This window comes from Orcinus orca, chromosome 13 (assembly GCF_937001465.1).
Source record: "Orcinus orca chromosome 13, mOrcOrc1.1, whole genome shotgun sequence".
Lineage (NCBI taxonomy): Eukaryota > Metazoa > Chordata > Mammalia > Artiodactyla > Delphinidae > Orcinus > Orcinus orca.
In genome coordinates this window covers 80756748-80779295 of record NC_064571.1, presented here as the reverse complement: position 1 = coordinate 80779295, position 22548 = coordinate 80756748, and the positions used below count along the sequence as shown (strand labels likewise).

The 22548-nt window shown below is 43.7% G+C and overlaps 1 long non-coding RNA gene across 1 annotated transcript in view; it reads left to right on the top strand.

Moving 5' to 3' along the window:
- The first annotated feature begins 2473 nt into the window (after positions 1 to 2473).
- The window catches only part of LOC125960762 (uncharacterized), a 308514-nt gene continuing 288439 nt past the window's right edge, over positions 2474 to 22548 (top strand). The window contains exon 1 of the long non-coding RNA XR_007470764.1: positions 2474 to 2717. This is a non-coding gene — a long non-coding RNA (uncharacterized LOC125960762). The remainder of the gene's footprint in view (positions 2718 to 22548) is intronic.

The window sequence follows — 22548 nt, the reverse complement described above, 5'->3', positions numbered from 1 at the left end:
CCTCCAGGTGGCACTCATGCCCTGAGATGCAATTCACTTGCTTGGCGTAGCCCTCTAGCAGACAGGAGCTCTTTGAGGGCAGAACTGCATCTTGGTCATCTCTGTAGAACTACTCCCTAGCTCCAATGGCCAAACAGAGAGAACAGAGCCAATAAACACTTACAGAAAGAGTGATGTATACAATAATTCAAACTACATGGCACGGTTTTCTACAGCTATAATATTGGCAAAGAAGCAGTTCTTTTCTTTCCATTGTCTGAGTCTGGTAAAAAATAAAGAACAGAACACCTCAATGCCACCCTAGAGGTTCATAGAAGATGAGGGGGCCAAAGAGAGCAAGCCAGGTCCTCTGCCCCAGAAGCCACTCCTATCCACCAGGACACCCTGGCAATGCCCCAGCCAGGCAGGCAAACTGGCCTTCTCTTTCAGCACTAGTGGATTGGCAGGCTCTCAGCTGGAAGAGGTGGCCCTTTCTCCTCCAGAAGTCCTGAACCATCACGGTCAACCCAGTCTCTTTAAGCCCAAAGAGCTCACGTGCATCTCAACATAATTTACCAGAACCGAGCTGATGAGAATAAGGCCTCATCCATAAAGACTCAGCTTCAGAGCAACACCATCCCTAAATGCTCTCATGTGCCAATGACACCTCCTCTCCTCTCTAGAAACGTTGTTCTCATGACCCACGCTTGAAGCCCTCACCAACCGGGGCAGAAAAGAGATCTGCAGGATGATTGCTCCAGTTATCTATGACCTCATGAACAAGTTATTCCAATTATTCCAAAACTCAGTGGCTTAAAGAAAAAAAAGGCAAGCATTTTATTGTAGCTCATGATTTTATGGGTCAAGAACTTGGGCGAGGCTCAGCTGGGTATATCTTCTGCTCCATATCGCATCCACTGAAATCATTCAGTGGAATTCGGTGGGCGGAAGGGCTGGTCAGGAGGACCAGATGGCTTCACTCCCATGTCTGGTACCCAGTGGGGATGGCTGGAAGGCTGGGCACAGCTAGCCTGAAGAGGCATCACGTGACCTTTCCCGCACAATGGTCTCAGGGTAGTCAGACTCTTTCTGTGATGGCTCAAAGTTCTCAGAGGGTTCAAAGAGCCAGGAAGCATAAGCCTCTGATTTCTCAGTAGCATCATTTCTACCCTATTCTATTGGTCACAAAGCCCACTCAGATGCAAAAGGTTGAGATATAAACCCCACCTTTTGGTGGGAGGGCTGCCAAAGAATTCACAGACACCTTTATTTTCCTTTATTTTTAAAAATTTTTTTAGGTTCCTTCTTTTAACATCTTTATTGGAGTATAATTGCTTTACAATGGTGTGCTAGTTTCTGCTGTATAACAAAGTGAATCGGCTATACGTATACATATATCCCCATATCCCCTCCCTCTTGCGTCTGCCTCCCACCCTTCCTATCCCACCCCTCTAGGTGGTCACAAAGCACCGAGCTGATCTCCCTGTGCTATGCGGCTGCTTCCCACTAGCTATCTATTTTACATTTGGTAGTGTATATATGTCAGTGCCACTCTCTCACTTCGTCCCAGCTTACCCTTCCCTCTCCCCGTGTCCTCAAGTCCATGCTCTAGTAGGTCTGTGTCTATATTCCCGTCTTGCCACTAGGTTCTTTGGAACTTTTTTTTTAGAATCCATACATATGCTTTAGCATATGGTATTTGTTTTTCTCTTTCTGACTTACTTCACTCTGTAAGACAGACTCTAGGTCCCTCCACCTCACTACAAATAACTCAATTTCATTTCTTTTTATGGCTGAGTAATATTCCATTGTATATATGTGCCACATCTCCTTTATCCATTCATCTGTCAGTGGACACTTAGGTTGCTTCCATGTCCTGGCTATTGTAAATAGAGCTGCAGTGAACACTGTGGTACATGACGCTTTTTGAACTATGGTTTTCTCAGGGTATATGCCCAGTAGTGAGATTGCTGGGTCATATGGTAGTTCTATTTTTAGTCTTTTAAGGAACCTCCATACTGTTCTCCATAGTGGCTGTATCAATTTACATTCCCACCAACAGTGCAAAAGGGTCCCCTTTTCTTGACACCCTCTCCAGCATTTATTGTTTGTAGCTTCTTTGACGATGGCCATTCTGACCAGTGTGAGGTGATACCTCGTTGTAGTTTTGATTTGCATTTCTCTAATGATTAGTGATGTTGAGCATCCTTTCATGTGTTTGTTGGCAATCTGTATATCTTTGGATAAATGTCTATTTAGGTCTTCTGCCCACTTCTGGATTGAGTTGTTTTTTTGTTATTGAGCTGCATGAGCTGCTTGTAAATTTTGGAGATTAATCCTTTGTCAGTTGCTTCATTTGCAAATATTTTCTCCCAATCTGAGGGTTGTCTTTTTGTCTTGTTTATGGTTTCCTTTGCTGTGCAAAAGCTTTTAAGTTTCATTGGGTCCCATTTGTTTATTTTTGTTTTTATTTCCATTTCTCTAGGAGGTGGGTCAAAAAGGACCTTGCTGTGATTTATGTCATAGAGTGTTCTGCCTATGTTTTCCTCTAAGAGTTTGATAGTGTCTGGCCTTTCATTTAGGTCTTTAATCCATTTTGAGTTTATTTTTGTGTATGGTGTTAGGGAGTGTTCTAATTTCATTCTTTTACATGTAGCTGTCCAGTTTTCCCAGCACCACTTATTGAAGAGGCTGTCTTTTCTCCATTGTATATTCTTGCCTCCTTTATCAAAGATAAGGTGACCATATGTGCGTGGGGTTATCTCTGGGCTTTCTAAACTGTTCCATTGATCTATATTTCTGTTTTTGTGCCAGTACTATACTGTCTTGATTACTGTAGCTTTGTAGTATAGTCTTAAGTCAGGGAGCCTGGTTCCTCCAGCTCCATTTTTCTTTCTCAAGATTGCTTTGGCTATTTGGGGTCTTTTGTGTTTCCATACAAATTGTGAAATTTTTTGTTCTAGTTCTGTGAAAAATGTCATTGGTAGTTTGATAGGGATTGCATTGAATCTGTAGATTGCTTTGGGTATTAGAGTCATTTTCACAATGTTGATTCTTCCAATCCAAGAACATGGTATATCTCTGCATCTATTTGTATCATCATTAATTTCTTTCATCAGTGTCTTAGAGTTTTCTGCATACAGGTCTTCTGTCTCCTTAGACAGGTTTATTCCTAGATATTTTATTCTTTTTGTTGCAGTGGTAAATGGGAGTGTTTCCTTAATTTCTCTTTCAGATTTTTCATCATTAGTGTATAGGAATGCAAGAGATTTCTGTGCACTAATTTTGTATCCTGCTACTTTACCAAATTCATTGATTAGCTCCAGTAGCTTTCTGGTAGAATTTTAGGATTCTCTATGTATAGTATCATGTCAATTGCAAACAGTGACATCTCTACTTCTTCTTTTCCAATTTGGATTCCTTTTATTTCTTTTTCATCTCCAATTGCTGTGGCTAAAACTTCCAAAACTATGTTGAATAATAGTGGTGAGAGTGGGCAACCTTGTCTTGTGCCTGATCTTAGTGGAAATGGTTTCATTTTTTCACCATTGAGGACGATGTTGGCTGTGGGTTTGTCATATATGGCCTTTATTACGTTGAGGTACATTCCCTCTATGCCTACTTTCTGGAGAGTTTTTATGATAAATGGGTGTTGAATTTTGTCCAAAGCTTTTTCTGCATCTATTGAGATTATCATATGGTTTTTCTCCTTCAATTTGTTAATATGGTGTATCACGTTGATTGATTTGCGTATTCACAGGCACCTTTAATCCTTCAGATAGTAAAGGACTGTCATGCTAGGGTGGCTGACATTTTTCCCTGGAATTAATTATCTCTGTCTCTCAGTGATGTTTCCACATCAATACCCACAGTCCTTAGCTCAGCCAAGCAAAGCCAAAACCATTTTCCTTGTGAACTCAGACATCCTTGGGTCTCACTGGCCTGTGACTAGCAAGGGGGTCGTGGAAACTTTAATTTAGGATTTTGACTAGCATGCCACCCCCACCTGTACAATGGCTGAATCTTCACCTTTTGCTCTTAAGCTTCCCCAAGTTACTTTTGAGGGTTCCAGGGGGATATCTCCAGGGGAAGTGTGTTGAAGACTGTTCACTCAGAATTAAGTCCTCTCAAGTTGTTCACAGACCTCCTCACTCTCCACTGAGATCCTCAGGATAGATAGATAGACAGACAGATAGATAGATAGATAGATAGATAGATAGATAGATAGATAGATAATAGATAGATAGGTGATAAATGGATAGATAGATAGATGACACATAGGGATAGGTACAGATAGACAGACAACAGATAAATGATAGATAGATAATAAATGGATGGACAGATAGATAATAGGTAAAAGATAGATAAATGACAGAGATAGAGATAGACAGGTAGATAGATGATAACTAGATGAATAGATAGATGATATACAGATAGATAAATAGATGGATGGGTAGATAATAGATAGATAAATGACAGACGACAAAGAGAGAGATAGAGATAGATAGATGATAACTAGATGAATAGATGATAGATATATAGATAGATAGGGAGCAAGCTCACAGGCCATATTTGTTTATTTACTTACTATGATGTTACAAGAACTGGCCAGTACACCCAGCCAAGGCCCTCTGCCTCCAGCACAGTCTACAGTCCACTGGCTTTCCTGACACCATGTGCTCTTCTGTCCCGTGACCTCTTCATCCAAAATTGCTACCCAAAATCCCATCCTGGAGAGAGCTGCTCACAATGCAGCCACATCCTTCTCGGGGCTTCCTCACTAGAGAGAGGTGCTCAGTGGGCCGGGGCCTCTCCCTCTCCCCCATCCTGTACAGTTATGGTCATGGGCCCTTTCTTCATGAACACAGAGCCCAAACTGCCCCACTCAGCCTGTTAGACAACTGCCCTCAGTTCCCTGCATCAACACAGGTTGGCTCTCACCAGATGGGTCGTGGAGCCCAAACTGTTTGAGACTTGGGCTGCCACCTGGAAGCCTGGCCGTTTCTGTCCACTCTGGGAGGTTGCATTTTGGCAGACGGCACAACAACGCGACTAAGGGCATAGCTGGGAGTCAGGGGCATGTGGGCTTGAATCACAACTTGTCTACGCACTAGATGTGTAATCCGCAGAAAGGCTTTTAACCTCTGTTTCCACATCTATGAGATGAAGATAATCCTATCCATCTCACAGGGGGATTGCAATAACTAAATAAACAAGACAATTGAATATAGAATCTGTTCCCTCAGAAAGTACTCAAAAATGGTAGCTATTAATTAGATGAGGGTGGTGGTGTTATTATTGCACCAACTTACCTGGTTCTGCCCCTGAGCCCTCAGCTATGTCCTGGGTCTGGCACCACCCATGACCACATCACAGAGCTCCTTAGGTCCTCATCCGTTCTCCTTGCTCTGACAATGATCTGTATGCCAGTCCTCACCCTCTCTGCCATTCATCCATTAATTCATTCATTTAACGTATGTTTGTAGAGTCACTATTACAAGCTGAGCATTGACCTAGGGGCTAGAGATACAGCAGAGATTTGGTCATGGCCCTAATAGATCTTCCAACACCACTAGCTCATTTCCTGTTCTGAATCAGGTGATAGCTGACGACCTTGACTCACAAATCTCACAGCTGGAAGGTCACTTCCATTCTCTCTGGGCCTTTAATTCAGGTCCACTCTGCTTGTGGCATCTGCAGTTCCTGACCCAGTTTGGCTCCCAGGACCCCTTCTCAGCTACGCTCTCACATTCTCTCTCTTGCCCCCTTCTCTCCCAGCTTCCCCCGAGTGGAAACCCCACCCAAACAAGCCCAGGCCTCTGGGGACCAGGGTTTGCATCAGCCCACCCAGCCATTACCCTGGACCCAAGAGCTCACTTCCCCAAACTTAGAGAGAGCTATAAAAAGCATAAGAGGGGTTTCCCTGGTGGCGCAGTGGTTGAGAGTCCGCCTGCCGATGCAGGGGACACGGGTTCGTGCCCCGGTCTGGGAAGATCCCACATGCCGCGGAGCGGCTGGGCCCGTGAGCCATGGCCGCTAAGCCTGTGCGTCCGGAGCCTGTGCTCCGCAACAGGAGAGGCCACGACAGTGAGAGGCCCGCGTACCGCAAAAAGAAAAAGGAAAAAAAAAAGCATAAGAGCTATTATTTATTAGGTATCTCCTAAGCTCTTGGCAAGGGTGCTTTCATTTACTCCTCCCAGCAAGTATATGTGTTAGAAGCCTTCACCTCCACTTTACAACTACGGGGACTTGAGACTTAGAAGGGGGACAAGAACTTGCCCAAGTCAGCTCATACGTAGGAGGCGGCATTCAAGCCCAGGTCGTGTAAGAATTGAAGATGAGAGACTGGACAAGCTACACAGAAAGTTAATGGACGTTTCCCCCACTTCCAAGGAGTTATTCATCCTTTGCAGCATTTTCATTTACATGCGTCTTCCTGTGGTGGACATGGCCACTAGTTAGTAGGAAAGCATCCCTGTCAAGAATGGGGCAGATGTATGGGGTAGAGCAGAGGGAGATCGTGGAAAACACTTGAGGTGGAGAGACCAGCACTTTCCCAATGTTCCCCGCCCACCCACAGGACCTGGATGAACTCTTTCTTTCCAAGACCCCGCTATCCTGGGGCATTTGAGCTGGTTTCTGTTTCCTGCAAACGAGCCCTCCGAGTCCATCACTCATGAGGACAGCGCCTGCCTTCCTTTCCTCTCTAACTCCCTGTTGTGTAGTCCTGCGCAGGACACAGCGTGGATACCCAAAATCTGATGGCTAAGTCCACAGCAGCAGCCTCTTAAACTTTTTAAATAAAAGCTGGGGTTTTGTTCTTTTTTTTTTTTTTTTTTCCAGGTTTGTTTGGAAGGAACAAAATGTCCTCTTCTATTCCACATGGAATATGTATCTCCTTCAGCACTATTTGCAAAAGAGTTCTAAAACTGAAAATTGTTGTGAGCTAAAATTGTCTGCTCTCTCCTGCAATTTTATTCTGTCTCAGAATAATGCTGTGATGAGGAAAGAATGGATGTTTGATACAGGTAGATCCTGCTTTTACCAACATAACACACAGAATCATCAAACCATTTTCATCCAACACAACAAAAGCCTAGTCCTTCCAAATTTGTGTGGGTACTTCGGGGGAGGGGAGGGACTCCATTAAGAGGCCCCTGGGAATGACTGCTCAGCCTGTATAAAAACCAGCATGTTCTCACAAAGGTGAGAACCACGGAGGTTGGAGAGCATGGGCTTCGGGGTCAGAATGATCAACATGTGAGTTTCAGCTCCACGAGTACCAGCTCTGCAACCTGACACAAGTGGCTTAGAACCTCAGTTTTAACATCTGTAAAATGGAGACAAAAATGCAGACAGTAGGTTGGCTGGCTGGATCAAATAAGAAAACATTTAAAATATCTAGTATAATAAATAATACCTGGTGAGCACTTTATCACAGAAGCAACATTCAAACAAATATACCTATCAGTAATTAATTAATCCATTATTCAAGTGGCTTGTTCTTAGTAAAACCAGTATTAGAAATAGCCCAGAGTGTCGGAGATAAAATCTGTTTTGCTGCCTCTCAATTATCTCCTGGAAGTCCCCCACGCTTTCTCAATTCTGGTTCCTGAAGACAGAACACAGCCTCCAAATCTCATGAAAGCCAGGTACCCTCCATCTGCCAAGCAGGTCCCAGGAAAAGCTGACTCACAATCTCATGCAAACAAGGGGGGATCCCTTACAGAGGCATGTGTGCCCCTCACCACTCGCTACTCAGCCTTCCCTCCCTTTCTCTCCCCCTTTTCAATGGTCTGAGAAGTAGGTTCATTCATGGTGAAGATAAAATTGCAGAACGTTTAGACAACGTAAAACAGAACCAAATAGACTCAAGCTCTGTAAACCACTTAAAAATTATTCATTATACAAAAATCTGTTGATTTGCTTCCTGTGAAGCTGACTTTTACATGTCAATAAGACTGGTGCCCCGATACTGGATCAGGCCTTATTCTGTTTCTGGAAGGGTGTTCTGGGATGAGATTAACATTTAATTCGGAAGATGAATAAAGTAGATTGTCCTCCCTACCGTGGGTGGGCTTCATTTGAGGGCTTGAATAGAACAAAAAGGCTGAGTAAGGGGAAACTCGCGCCTGGTGGCCTTTGAACTGGGATTCATTTTTTTTTCCTACCTTCGGACTCAAACTGAACTAAAACCTCAGCTCTTTCTAGGTCCCAAGACTGCGGGTCTTACACTGGATCTAAACCACCAGTTCTCCTATGGGTTCTGTTTCTGTGGAGAATTCTGACGCATACAGTTGCTGAAGACTGTTCTCGTCTATTCATTAAAACAGGAATTTGAGTAACTTCTGGGCAATACTGGTCACACAGTAAGAAGTAGTTAGAGCAGGTAAACTGCGGGTTTCTCGAATGTGATGTGCGTGGCCAGCCTTTCTCCTTCTTTACTCTGCCCTTCATCCCTAACCAGTCAGACTAATGATGTTTGGCTGCAGCTATTACAGTTAAGGAAGACAAAGTGACAGGCCTGGCTCTTCCCTACAGCAGTGCACCTGGAGGAAGGGAAACAGTAAATGTCCTCAGAGAACTCACCTTCTCAGGCATCAAAAAAAGACAAACTTGAACATCACGTCTCTTTTGGCCTGGAAGAGACACTGGTCAGTCCTGCATGCGTTGGATTAGGGACTGCCCGCTGGCCATCCTGGTAACAGGACAGAGGGTATGCCAGCCAGCTGGGGAGAAGTTGCTGAAAGCAGGAGAGATATCACGCTGTATGAGAGCTGGTCCACCCTGGCCTGGGGAACATTTATTCCCTTTAGCTTACCTTTCATTTATTCACTCCTTCATTTATTCACACAACAAATATTTACTGAGTGCCCGAGGTCCAAAGCTCCGGTGGCAGGAGTTCGAAGTATTAACTCTGGGGTTAAATAGTCTGGACTAGAGCCTGAGGGACAAAACACACAGCAGGCAAGCCTTGAGGAGAAGCAACCTGAGGCCAGGAACGGGCCTGGGTCTGTGCAGACGGAGGGTCGGGGGGCAGGTCCAGCAGGAATAGGGAGCTGGAGGGGAGGACAGGGCCAAGAGTCAGGACTCCTCGCCCTGGTGAGGATGCAGAAGGCCGTCATGCCAATGGGGACAGGGCCAGCCAAAGAGTTTGAACTTGATCCAAACCCACCCCAGGGACAGAGAATTTTTAAGTATGTCATAGGACCTATATTTCAGAAAAATATATCTGACAGGGGAAAGTTAACCCAATTTCCTATTTTTCTGGATTTCTTTTTAATTTATTTCTTTCTGTTTCACTGCAAAGGCCTCGATGTTGAACATGAAAGACCTTTTAAAGTGGAGGGAAAGGAGACCAAAGACACTTATTTCTTCTCCTATGGTAGAGTCTTAAGTATATGCTTTATCTTTCCCATTAGATAAAAAGTTTCTGGACACCAGCAGCCACAGCTCACTCAGGACCCCCTGCTGCTCTGTGGCCTGTTCCCGACATGCTGTCTGCCAGCGGGCCTAGCAACTTCTGGGGGCTTTCCCTTGATGTCCCCCATGGAAGCACAGGATAAACTTTAGGACCACAGAATGTCAGAGCTTGAAGAAATTTCTTCCAATCTCAGAGGTGGAAATGGAAAGGGATGTGAACAGGATGAAGCAATGAGTCCACGACAGATTCACGACAAGAATCCAGATGGGCTAATTCCTGGTCCAGTGTTCCCTCATCCCAGAAACGGATTGTGATGGAAGAGAATATACCCAGATTCAGGCCAAGAGACAGGCCTGTAAAACCAACAGGGCTCAACAGACCCGTGCTGAATTCACACAAACGACACCAGACAAGCACAGAGCAAGGGTGCTGACCTGCCCATAGCCTGTCCCTGCAGCCTCCTGGCTGGTTTAAAATGTGCGACTAATCCGACAGCAAAACTACCCCTTCCATTCTCCCCAGAATGTTCCAAGCTACTGGAATCCTTGGTGTCACAAGATCAAATGACAAATGGCTTTGTGTTTCCTGAATTTCAGAATTCTGCAAGCCAAAGAAATGGAATTGGCTTTTAATATATACCCCAAATAATTATTTTAAAATTCCTAATCATTCCAGAATCACAAAAGGGGAGAGTGGGGAGAGACTCTGGACCCTCTCTCATCCAATTCTTCTTTGTACATGTGGGAAAACTGAGGCCTGGGCAGGACAAAAGACTTGAGATTTGCCCAGACTGGTGTTTACAGCATCTCTTTAGAGCCAAGGTCACAGCTCAGACACCCAGAGGACAGACAGGTAATGGAGTAAGCAAGGCTGGGTGCAGGAAGGGGAGGGGACACGATACAGAGTGAAAAGGGCTCTGGTGTGTACACTGAGAGTGGTCCCCACGCAGTTCCAGAAATGGATGCTATGGGCACAGATAGGCTATGTTACCAGGAATTTTTCCCAAAAAACCCTGAAAGTCAGAGTTTTATATGAAATCACTACCTTTTAAAAAAGGTTGAGAACTGAGTCAAGATTTCTAAACTTTCTGCCAGAAATATGTGTCTGTGGGCAGAAGGTGGCAGGTGGGCCTCTGACCAGTGACCTCTGGCCCAGAGATGGAGGCCAAACACATGGAGGCCAGCATAGGCCCCCCCCCCCACTGCCTTTTCTCCCTGTGCGTCTGTCTCTTTATGCCTGTCTGAGTGTGACAACGCATCTTTTTAGTCATCTGGGAACTTACAGAGCTGAGTCTCTACTTTCAGCTCTCTTGCATCAGGTTGAATCACCTACATGCAAGTAATTCTGACTCCTGTGGGTGAATCTCTCGGGCTCCATAAAGATTTCCCCAGCTCAGCCTTGGTTTCCATCAGTGTAAAGCATTAGATAACCTTGACACAAGACATGTGCATATGGACCAAAACAGAATGTGACCGGCTGATCCCAGCATTAATAATCTGGTAGCCCTGTATGGGCACAGTGTTTTCCATGAAACAGCTGCAGGACAGCCATCTGGCTCGAGCAAGCTAGAAAACCCAGAGAGAAATGAAAAGAGCATCCCTTCACATTTACCCTCAAACCCTGCTGTTGAAAATTAACAAGACATCTTTGAAATTGCTCCAAATAGAAAAGTAATTAAAAGAGGAAAGCCTGGTCTCATCTCATTCTGTTTCCGGCACTGGAAAGAACCCACCTGCGGCTGTAAAATCCCTCTGGGTAAGTAGCTAACAGGCCTGACACCCAGATGCATATTTACATTGAGGTTTATACTAATAACATCTCACTCCTTATTTGGAAAAGCCACAGGAAGAAAAAAGGCTTCATTTGGGAGCTCTGTAGCATTGAATAAAAGGCATTTCAAATGGTTTTCACACTCCAGCTTTGTACAGCCTACACTGCGAGATTCTGGAGAGATAACCTTATTGGTCGTCTCATCCTGCACAGAATCCTCTAGCTGACGCTGCGTCCAGCTAAATCCTTTAGTGACCCTAAGCTCTGAAAAAATTATGGTGCCCTGCTCTCCGTCCTTACCCATGTCTGTTATTCAAAACACACTCCAAATCCTAACACAAACAAAACTTATGCTATGAGAAACTCAAGATAGCTTTTCCTAGATGTCTAAGGTTGAAAAATTCTGGATAAGTCCATGAAGTTGAAACTTTCTTCATTTTTGAGGTGCCCTGTTTTGGGTGTCCCAAGCCTGGGTCCAGGCTGTCTGTTTGGCAACAGAGCACCAGCCTTGCTGAGACAGGGCCTCAGTGAGGAGAGTGCGCTGCCTGGGCTGGCTTGTGACAGGAACACGTGAGCACTTCTGCAGAGGCCATCTAGTTCAATGACCCACACCTGTAGCAAGGTGTGACCCTGATCCCAGAAATTTCAAATACACCGCATACTGCTTCATTATTTCAATTGTCTATCAGTAAAATGAGCACCTAACCCCTTGGTGACTTTAATAATCGCCAAGTAGAGGAAAGTACACTTTGAAACCTTTTCCTAGGACTCCTGGATTTCATTGTTGAACTGCATCACTGGTGGCAAGTCAATTTGCATGTATTTCAAAAAACTTACCTAAGATGGTTTCAGGAGCCCAGCATGATCAATTACGCACCCTTGGCAAAGTAAGGAAATGCATGTTCTAATTAGTTAGGTATGCAAAACACAATGAGCATTGGACTTGAAACAAAGGAAGAGATTTGGAAAGTTCAGGTCAAGGTTCATCAATTAGCTCCCAGAGAAATGAATTAATTGCTTCTGCTTTTTGGCCCCCCATTTAGTTCCACAAATACATTACAAGCCAGCCTCTTCCCTCTGGCCTTTCCGCCATGTCTCTGAAGTTCCCTGTTTCTTCAGTCACGTGCTTCCCTTGCCTGGTTCAGTGCTCCCTGACTATGGACGTGGCCAGAACATCCTCCAGGGTGCCTAGTTCACGGATAACTAGTCTGAACTAAAAACATAACCCACTCAGGGTAACTGACCCTATACGAAGTCAGCTTAAAAAATAATGTCTACCCTGGGCTTCACGGATTTGTATATGACATGATTATTTCTTAAGTCAAATGGAAATCACAGGAGGTCTAATCCCCTTTTAGGTGTGTAGATCGTCACTGGTAATTCTGATGGCAAGGAGGAAGCAAGACAAACTCCATAAACACATCACTGTTATTTTGACCCAAAGCACAGAATTTCAATGGAATTATTCTAAAATGTCCCTCAAACAGAGCGAAGTGTTCATCCCTGGCACCAAGGACATTCGAGGCCCTCCATGAGCTGACCCAGACACCTCCACTGCCTCAATTACTGCTGTAATCAAGGAAAAGAGACTAAAATAAGAAGGTATTTCTGCCTGGCGAAGGTGAATAAACATGTTCAAGATACACATTATGTGCTCTTATATGAAGTGTAAACTGGTACAAACTTTCTAGTTGGCAATATGTTTAAACACTCGGACCCAGTAATTTCACTTCCAGAGTTAACTCTAGACTAATCAGCAAGACAGACAAAGCTTTTCTATAAGGAAGTTTATCACGGTGTTATTTACATAGATGAACAACTTGAAAAGAATCCATGTCCACCCTTAGAGAATCGGTTAAATAAATTATATTAAAATCCAAGGTTAAATATCACGAAGCCATTAAAAATGGTGTTTACCAGGGACTGCGGGAATGGAGAAATGGGGAGATGTTGATTAAAGTGTACAAAGTTTCAGTTATGGAGGATGAATAAGTTCTGGAGATCTAACGTACAGCACGGTGATGATAACAGTGGACAATACTGTACTATTCTTGAAATTTTCTAAAAGGATAGATCTTAAATCGAATCTTCTAAGCACGTACACACACACTAATGGTAACAATATGAGGTCAGAAAAATGTTAATAACTTGATCGTGATAATCATTTTGCAAATGTCAAAACATCATGCCGTATGCCTTAAATATACATATTTTTATTTGTCAGTTATACCACCATAAAGCTGAAGAAAATAAAAGGGTGTTTAAAACAATGATTTAAAGATATGGCAAAAATGCCCATCATATGAGTACGTAAAACTGGCTACTTTTTTTAATATAGAGAATGACTGTTTTCCCAATTTATTATCCTCATAATACAAAATAGTTTTAAAAAGAAAAAAATGGATGATTCTCACAATACCTTATAAATGTAAAGTGTTATTTAATTATAACGGATTTTTACAGGAAAGCCAGCTTCTTGTTGCTAAATTGAGAGGCAGAAAGTGAATTTTGTTATTTTTTATTATTATTTTTTTTTTGCCTTATGCGGGCCTCTCACTGTTGTGGCCTCTCCCGTTGCGGAGCACAGGCTCCGGACGCGCAGGCTCAGCGGAAAGCCCCTAATTTTTAATAATAGTTTCAGAAAGACATAACAATCTGTGGAACCTTCGTTTCTAGCCAAACTGAAAAATCAGCTTCCCATTCGATGGATCTCGTTTTAAAATGTACAAAAGGGGGCTTCCCTGGTGGCGCAGTGGTTGAGAGTCCGCCTGCCGATGCAGGGGACACGGGTTCGTTACCCGGTCCGGGAAGATCCCACATGCCGTGGAGCGGCTGGGCCCGTGAGCCATGGCCGCTGAGCCTGCGCGTCCGGAGCCTGTGCTCCGCAAGGGGAGAGGCCACAACAGTGAGAGGGCTGCAAAACGCAAAAAAAAAAAAAAAAAAAAAAAAAGTACAAAAGGAAACTGCAATAAAGCAAGGCCCATAAAAAAGTCATTCGCCTGGACCTCCCATTCACATCCAGTGCAGCCCTTGCTGGCTGTTAAGGTAACTGTTTGGAAAGAACATACTCCCCTCTCTGGTAATCAAAATGCATCTTCTCCTCCATCTGTCTCATAATGAGAAGTCATAATCTTCTTTTTATGACATCACTATAAAAGACATCAATAGAACAAAAAAATACATTGCTCCTGGTAATAATAGTGTTTGTTATGGAAATTGTGAAATGTTCCCATGTAAGTGCAATCCACTTTAATTAAGCCTTGTCAAAGAATACATTTTCCAAACATCTAAATCAGATATTGCAGAGCCATGAACTTGATGTCTTGGGGAAAAAAATGCACCTCAGGGATTATGCCTGGGGCTGAATCAATTTTCTTAAGAGCCTGCAGGGCTCAGGACATTTGTAATGGAAGCTAAGCCCAGCCTCTCACTTTAAGTTCAGGCTGGGAGTCAAGGACTGAATTTTTTGAGCTTAGAGTTTGGGGACTGATGGGGTCCAAAGACTGTGCGAAGCTTTCCTCCTCAGCCTTCCCCCCCCCCAGCCCCCTCTGCGGAGCTCTCCTCCAGAGTGGACCCCAATCTAAGCAGAGGGATGGAACTGAGAGCCGATGGATCCCCATCACAGGGTCCAGGAAGTTTCCAGAAAGAGGGGAATGAGGTAATGTGGACCCAACCAAATTCTAAGGAGGAAACCATAATTTTCTTTTCATATTATCTAAACCTTTACTATAAATTCCTTTTCAAAAATTAAAAAGGTAACATGAGTGCCCCATAATTTTCAGAACACTACTAAAAGGTACAGTAAAAAGTAATCTTCCCTACAGCCGTTGTAGCTCACACCTTGTAAGGTAGCCAACGGGAGTCAGCCTGGCATGGATCTTTCCACAATTTCCTCCATGCTCACAAAACAAACACAGGCAGTGTCATTGTTTGTTCTTATTAAAATCAGGGCATTTCACATGTATTACTCTACAATTTGTTTTTCTCACTTAACAGCCCTCCGGGTCAATAGCTACAGATCTAGGAAATCAGCATTTTCAAACATTCAGCTGTGTTCCCCTGAGTGCCCAAAAGGAACTCAATGGGGCCCCGACCACGAAGGAGCGCACAGTCTGGTGGGGGGACAGATAGACACATACCGCCGGGAATGCCCCAGACGAGGTGGGACACCAGTGTCGCTGAAGATCCCACTACATCTGCCCCAGAGAAGGGGTGAGGGAGGGCTTCACAGACAAAGTAACGGTTGAGCCAGTTCTAGAAGGGTGAATGGATCTCATCAGGCGGACAAGGATAAGAAGGGCATTCCAGGATGCAAGAACAGCTTGTACGAAGGCACAGAGGCATTAAAGGAAACAATGAAAAGTCTGGTGGGCTTAGAACTGGGACTTCTCATGGGGAGTAGGGGGCAGAGACAGGAGATGGCGGGATGGACATTTAAGCTGGAGTCAGACTGGGAAGGGCCTTTATAGCAGAGCAAGGAGTTTACTTCTTATACCTTGGGTAACGGGAGCCAGTGAAGGTCTAGAGCAAGGAAGGGGCCACTGTCAGGTTTAGCCCATGAGAGACACTGCTGCAAGGTGGAAGGCGGGAAGGAGGAGGAACCTGGGCATTCTACCCCTGTATCTGTGCTTCCTGTAGCATCTCTGGTGTGACTGCATCTCCTCTGCAGTCTCTAGAACTGCTCTAGCTCCCGCCCTACAGTCCCCGCTTCTAGATGTAGCAGCATCCCCTCCCCTTGTCCGTCCAGCCCTCGGGCTGCCCCCTCCACCCTCTGCTTGGCTTTGCCTCCCTGGCTCTTTCTTCACCCGTGGAACCAATTCCCTGCTGGCAACCCTTTCTATGAAAATACTGAGTGTTTCTATTTTCCACTGGACCCTCACTGATGCACAGTACTTCCATTTTATCAGGATAGTATAAGACCATTAAAATTGTTTTATAAATGTTTTAGTGTAGTGAAGAAACGTTTATGCTATAATATGAAAAAAACAGCAAACTGCAGAACTGCCTATGATATTACTTCAACTATGTTTTCAAAATGAGATTTTTTTTTAAGACCACTAAGACAATGTTAAAATGTTAATAGCTGTCTTTGGTTTGAGAAGAGAATGATTTTTTTTTCTTCTTTTAACTTTTCCATATGTTCATTATTTTCAATGATGAGCGTATTTCAAAGTTTACTTTTTAAAGCTGTCATCTCCTGGCTCGAGTCTGACTGGGAACCAGGCACACAGCCCCTGCGCACCTGCTTCCCCAGCTGTCCACGCACAGGCTCAAAGGAGCTTCTGCCCTGTCCCCTACCTTGCCCAGGCCTCTTTCCCACCGCCAACCCCCATGACCCAGAGGCAGGGAGTGAGGGGAAGCTCCCCTCTAAGCATTAAAACCCCTCTTACTCCTTTGATGACCATGGCCATTTGTCTAGGCAGTGGCCAGGCCCTGGCATGGGAACATAATCTTCCCCTGAAAGCTGACATTACCACACTGACTGCCATTCTTCACACCTACCCGCATCAGAGGGCAGGAAGATCACAGCGTCTGACCATGTCTCTGAGACACTGCAGGAAGCTGCTCGCACCCGTCCTGGAGGAGGAGTAGAGAAGGACTGCCCAGGCTTCCCTGGCCCCGGAGCCACCCAGGCCCCGTGCGGGCACATGAGCTCTGAGGCTGGATGGGGAGGCCCACGAGTGCCTCCCCCTGGAGGCGTCTCAGATCTGGCCTGAGGCACCAGGCCAGGAGTCAAGTGGTCTATATCAAGACACAGAGCTTATAACCTAGTCTTTAGATCTGTGGGTTCTGTCAACCCTACCTTTCCTGAGAGCTTTGGTTGAAAAAAGCAGCAGCTCAGCTCACACACACACGCCTGAACAGTTGCCCTTAACCCAAAGGTTTTCCAAGCCCCACCTTCATGACTTTGCTTTTTCAAAGCCAACTGCTCCCCAATTTACCAGCTGGTCTAATAGAGACAAAGACAGATTAGGTAATTAACAGCCCTTCCTGCTGTTGAGTCAAGCCCACAGCTGAAGCTCAGACCCAGTCCCTTGGGCTTAGAATGCCATCCTTACTGGCCCTCACTGAAGCCATTCTGTGGGCTGCAGAAAAACTCTGCAAAACAAATAAAAAATGAGAAAACACAGCATGAACTTTGGTGTTGCTGGATGCTCAGAACAGTCCTTCATTACATAAGTCCTCCTCCTAAATCTTCACGGGTTTCATGAGCATCCGCTAACTCTCCCCATGCAATCTCCAGTGTCCGGGTTCCAAGGACTGTCACCACCCACAGACAGGAAGATGCCACGCCACCAAGCGCCCGAGACAGTCAGAGCAGTCAACAGGGCAGGGAAGGTGCAGAGAAGGGGCAGTGGGTCAGTCTGAGGGTTTGTCCCCTGAGCAACCCACCCTGGTTCTTGTAGGTGATCAGCCACTTCATCCACAATAAAAACTTTTTTATGACCTGGCTCTTATCTGTTTACTACCATCCCAACATGGTGGAAATCAACAAAGTTATCTTTTGAGAGAGAGACATGGGAGAAGGGCTATGGAAGGAAGAGATCAGGAGCATCTCAAAGCAGAGCCTGAGACAAGGATTTGGAGCAAGGAATTGACTGGGAGGTGATCCCAGGAAACACCACAGGGGAGACAGGAAAGAGATGGAAGTAAGTTGCCAAACCAAGCCATTACAGTTTAATCCCCAGGGCAGCTCTGGGGGCTGGGACAGAGTTAGCCCACCTGAGTTGGGGTTGCAGCTGGGGTATATATATAGCACCTCCTGTCCATCACTGGTTGAGGGCTACTGGGTGGGCTTGTGAATTCTCTGGTACTTCTTTCCTGCCCTGAAAATGCTCTTATCAGAGGGATGGCTGCTGGGTAGGGAAGTCAAAGAGCACCCCTGGTCAGGCCCCTGAGGCCACAGAGCTCCCAGGCCATAGTGGAGACTGAGAGGGAGTTCTGTTCAAGTTTATAGCATTATGAAGAGTAAATGGTGATAATATTATATAACAGGGGTTGTCAAACTTTTTCTGTAAAGTGTATAAACTAGTAAATATTTTAGTCTCTGTAGACCACAGGGTCTCTGTCACAACTACGTAACTCTGTTTATATAGAGCAAAAGCAGCCATAAATAATACATAAAGGAATGAGTAAGGCTGTGTTCCAATAAAACTTTATTGACAAAAACAGGTGGCAGGCCAGATTTGGCCAGCCTCTGCTAAATAATAAAAACCATCTATTGGACATACCCTGTATTATATCTACGATCTGACTTAATCTCTAATGTTAGGTATTATTTCTCTTATTTCATAAACGAGTGAGTTGGGACTCAGGCTGGGTCACTCACCCAGTGATACCTGCTTGGTTAGTAGGAAAAGCCAGGACCCTCACCTAGGACAAGCTGGCCCCAAAGCCTGTGTTAGTTTTCTATGCTAGCAAAATATCTACAAAATATTTAACAAATATTTACAGGGAGTTGCTAAAAATACAGAAACTTACTGTTAAGTGAAAATTTGTGATACAATATTATATAAACAGTATAATACTAACTCTATTTTTTTAAATACCCAAGAAGAGCTTGGAGAGGTATATACCAAGATTTTAAGCGATCCTTTCTGAGGGGGTATTAGCACAGATTATTTTTATTTTTACATTTTTCTCTAGTTTCCAAATATCCTACAATGGACACATGTAACTTTACTAAAAAGAAAAGTTTAACTTTGTTTTTTTAACTATAGGTACAAGTGGGACCACAGAGGAAGAAGTTATTTAATCTCAGTGATTCCTGAGATGGGATATAGCCATCCTGTAATGCTGACAGAGGAGAGTATAAAACTTCTGTTTTTATTTATTTATCTTAAAAAATAAGAAACATTCACATTCTACTAAGTCAATGCTCCAAATGACCCTGGCACCCTATTTAATTCATGTGTCATATGACCATGTGTCTAGGACACATGGAATCCTGTTGGGAAACAGAATTCCCCAACAAGATGGCCTGACAGTGATGTCTGGGCTTTGTAGATAATTTCACTGTATTGTAAATTATTTTGCCATCTATTGTATTTTGTGTGTACCCAGTTAAGTTATAGGTTGTATTATCTGGTGTTTATTTGAAAATGGACAAATGGTTTAAAAAGTTTTCTGCAAAGAAGTATCCAGGTGGGGCTTCCCTGGTGGCGCAGTGGTTAAGAATCTGCCTGCCAATGCAGGGGACACGGGTTCGTGCCCCGGTCCGGGAAGATCCCATATGCCATGGAGCAACTAAGCCCATGCACCACAACTACTGAGCCCACATGCCACAACTACTAAAGCCCGTGCGCCTAGAGGCCATGCTCCACAGCAAGACAAGCCATCGCAAGGAGAAGCCCGCGCACCTCAACGAAGAGTAGCCCCTGCTCGCCACAACTAGAGAAAGCCCACAAGCAGCAACAAAGACCCAATGCAGCCAAAAATAAATAAATACAACAAATAAATTTTAAAAAGAAAGAAAGAAATATCCAGGTGAAGATAATATAGTAATACAGGCACAAGTAGACAAGAAAAGGAAAAGGTGGTACTTCTGAGTATGAATTTTTTCATCCACCGTGCAAGGTGGTATGATGACATTCTAATCAAATTACAGAGAAAGTCAGCCCCAAAAAAACCATTTAATTTACAAGGGTTCTGTTTGAAATGTGACTTTCCAGCCACTATTATAAAGATAACCCCACACAGGCTTGGCTTTTAAAGCATAAAGCATCCAGAATATGGGATTTTTAAGAATTTCTCATTTTTCCTGCTGCAACAACAGGGGTGAAATTACACAGAGCTACAATATGGCGATAAATTAAATTGCATTCTTTGTCAGAAATACATTTGGGAGACACCCAAAAGTTTTTATGTGGGAAAATTTGGGGAAAATGATTATTTATGTAATATCAATGTTTCGCCAGGCAGTTGAATTAAAGTGCAGATGTTTCTGACATGTCCCATTTTATGGATTTAGATTTGAAGTATTTTATTCTAATGACTTATACAGTTGTCCAGGTTGTGCACTGCACACTCCAGAAGACATCACACACATTGTAGTCTATGTGATGTGTGCCCCCTGACATTGTGCAGTGTCCTTTCTTGGGGCCCTGATGTAGTGACCTGGAATGACACGTGAAGAACTACTTTATATGAACGGTGAAAGTTATTGAAGAAGATACAGTCTCAACAATTAAACCTGTAACAGTAACTGTGTTTTACAGGAACACTGTAGAAACACAACCACTAAAATTGAAGAGATTCCAGAGTGGGGTTACAGAGCTAGTGTCACACGTGAAATGCGTTCACGGCATTATTCAGGTTATCACAGCAAAGAAATATAAGCTAGAGGTGCACACAGTGCCACAGAATACCACCGATGTAATTAAATATAAAAGGAAAAGGGTATTTGAATAGGATTTTCACAAAACTTCATGATAATATAAGGTATGACCATGACCTTCCTTTGGAACACCCAATGTACTTGAAATCGTTATTGAATGAACTAGAAAATGCATGAGGCAGCTTTCCTTTACAAATAGATACGGTATGACCTTTCCTGTGATGATAAATGGCTCTCAGCAGTGTGCCACAGGTAGATAGTTTTTAAAAAATAAACACATTTAATTTGACCCTTCAAGGTCAAGAGTGAGTGATGAAGTAACTCTTTTCCAAAGCGATTCAGGTGCAGAAGAGCATTTTTGAAAGCATTTCCATCACTATGTGTTTTCTTGCCAATCCACTTGGTTATCAACTATAATGACGTTTACATATGCACACTTAAAACAGAAGTCTCTGGCCTGCTTAAAAATCTTCCAAACGAAGTTTCAATGGGTTTGGGACCCACTTGTTTAAAAATGTAAAAATGGAATACCTTCCAATTCGTTTGCAAGAAGAACTGCCTGACACCAGGAAGATGGAAATTTACTAGCCCAATTTCAATAAAAACCTTTGCATAATTGATGGATGGCGTTGACAGATGAGAATCATAATTAAGTAAACACAGCCACAAATGCCCCGCACAGCTAAAGCCCGTGCTCTGCAACAAGAGAAGCCACCACAATGAGAAGCCCGTGCACCACAACGAAGAGCAGCCCCTGCTCGCCGCAACTAGAGAAAGCCCACGTGCGGCAATGAAGACCCAACGCAGCCAAAAATAAATAAATAAATTTATTAAAAAAAAACAAAAAAAAAACAAAAAAGACGTGGGTGAGGGACCCGGGCAGCCCACAGCTTCCTTCCTCTCCACCATGAACGCCTGGAGCTTTGTTTTTTCCCACACGTGGTATCTCTGGGACTGAGTGTTTCTTTCTGCATGTGACCCTTCCCCCAGTAGGACGCCTTTTGTCACTCTCTAATGGCCTATTCACAGTACCTCTCCATGTCTTTTATTCTTTTTTGACTTCAAAAACATCTATGTTTCACTCAGCCAAAAATTTTGCTCACTAATTCATCTTCTGTCTTGAAAGAAGGCCAAATGGGGATGAGATACAATGATTTGTAGATTCCAGCCAGCCCATATGTCTCCCACTGTGAGAGCTGGGTTCTCCTCATGGGCATTCTTTGTTTTTAGCAGAATTGCCTTCTGGGACAGTGACCTGGTTTACCATCCTAAAGAACAAGCACAATACATCTTTTCTCTCTCAGTGCATTTTAGCCAAAATCCTGAGGCCCACGACGGCTGCCGTGACCAAGAATGATATTGGTTTGTCCTCAGCTGACAGAAGTGGAACAGACCTGCCACGCAGTCACATCAGCCCCAGTTCTGCCGTGGAGGAGAGATGATTCCTGTCATCACGGTTAGCAGGGAAATGTTTGGGGTACACTTCAGACTCTAGGACAACTGCTTTTTACAAGGGTCTGTGGATTGAATGCAGGCATTCTAAGAACATGAATGGGGGAAAAAATTCTACCTTCATTTTCATTCATTTCTAACTGAAATTTAGCATTCCTTTCAATTATGAAAGTAAGCAATAAACCAGAGTGGTATAAATAGTAACACAGCTGTCACCAATACACATGCAGATATTTTTATATTATACAACAGTTGTTGCAGATATAGCAAAATATTGTATACACCCGCTGCTACTTCAAAGTTAGGGAAGATATTTTATCTATACTAGATTGGGTTATTAAATTCATTAAAAGAAAGCACATGTTGTATTAGATCACAAATGGGGGGTTTAAACGTTAAATATATTATTATATATATCTACACATATAGATATATAGGTACATAGATATAATACATAAGTATAACAATACTTATGTTTTACATTTTGTTATCCTACGTGTTTCATTTTGTGCATTAAGAATCATTACTTTGAGAAGGGGTCCCTAGGCTTCATCAGACCACTAAAGGGACCCATGGCATAACAGTG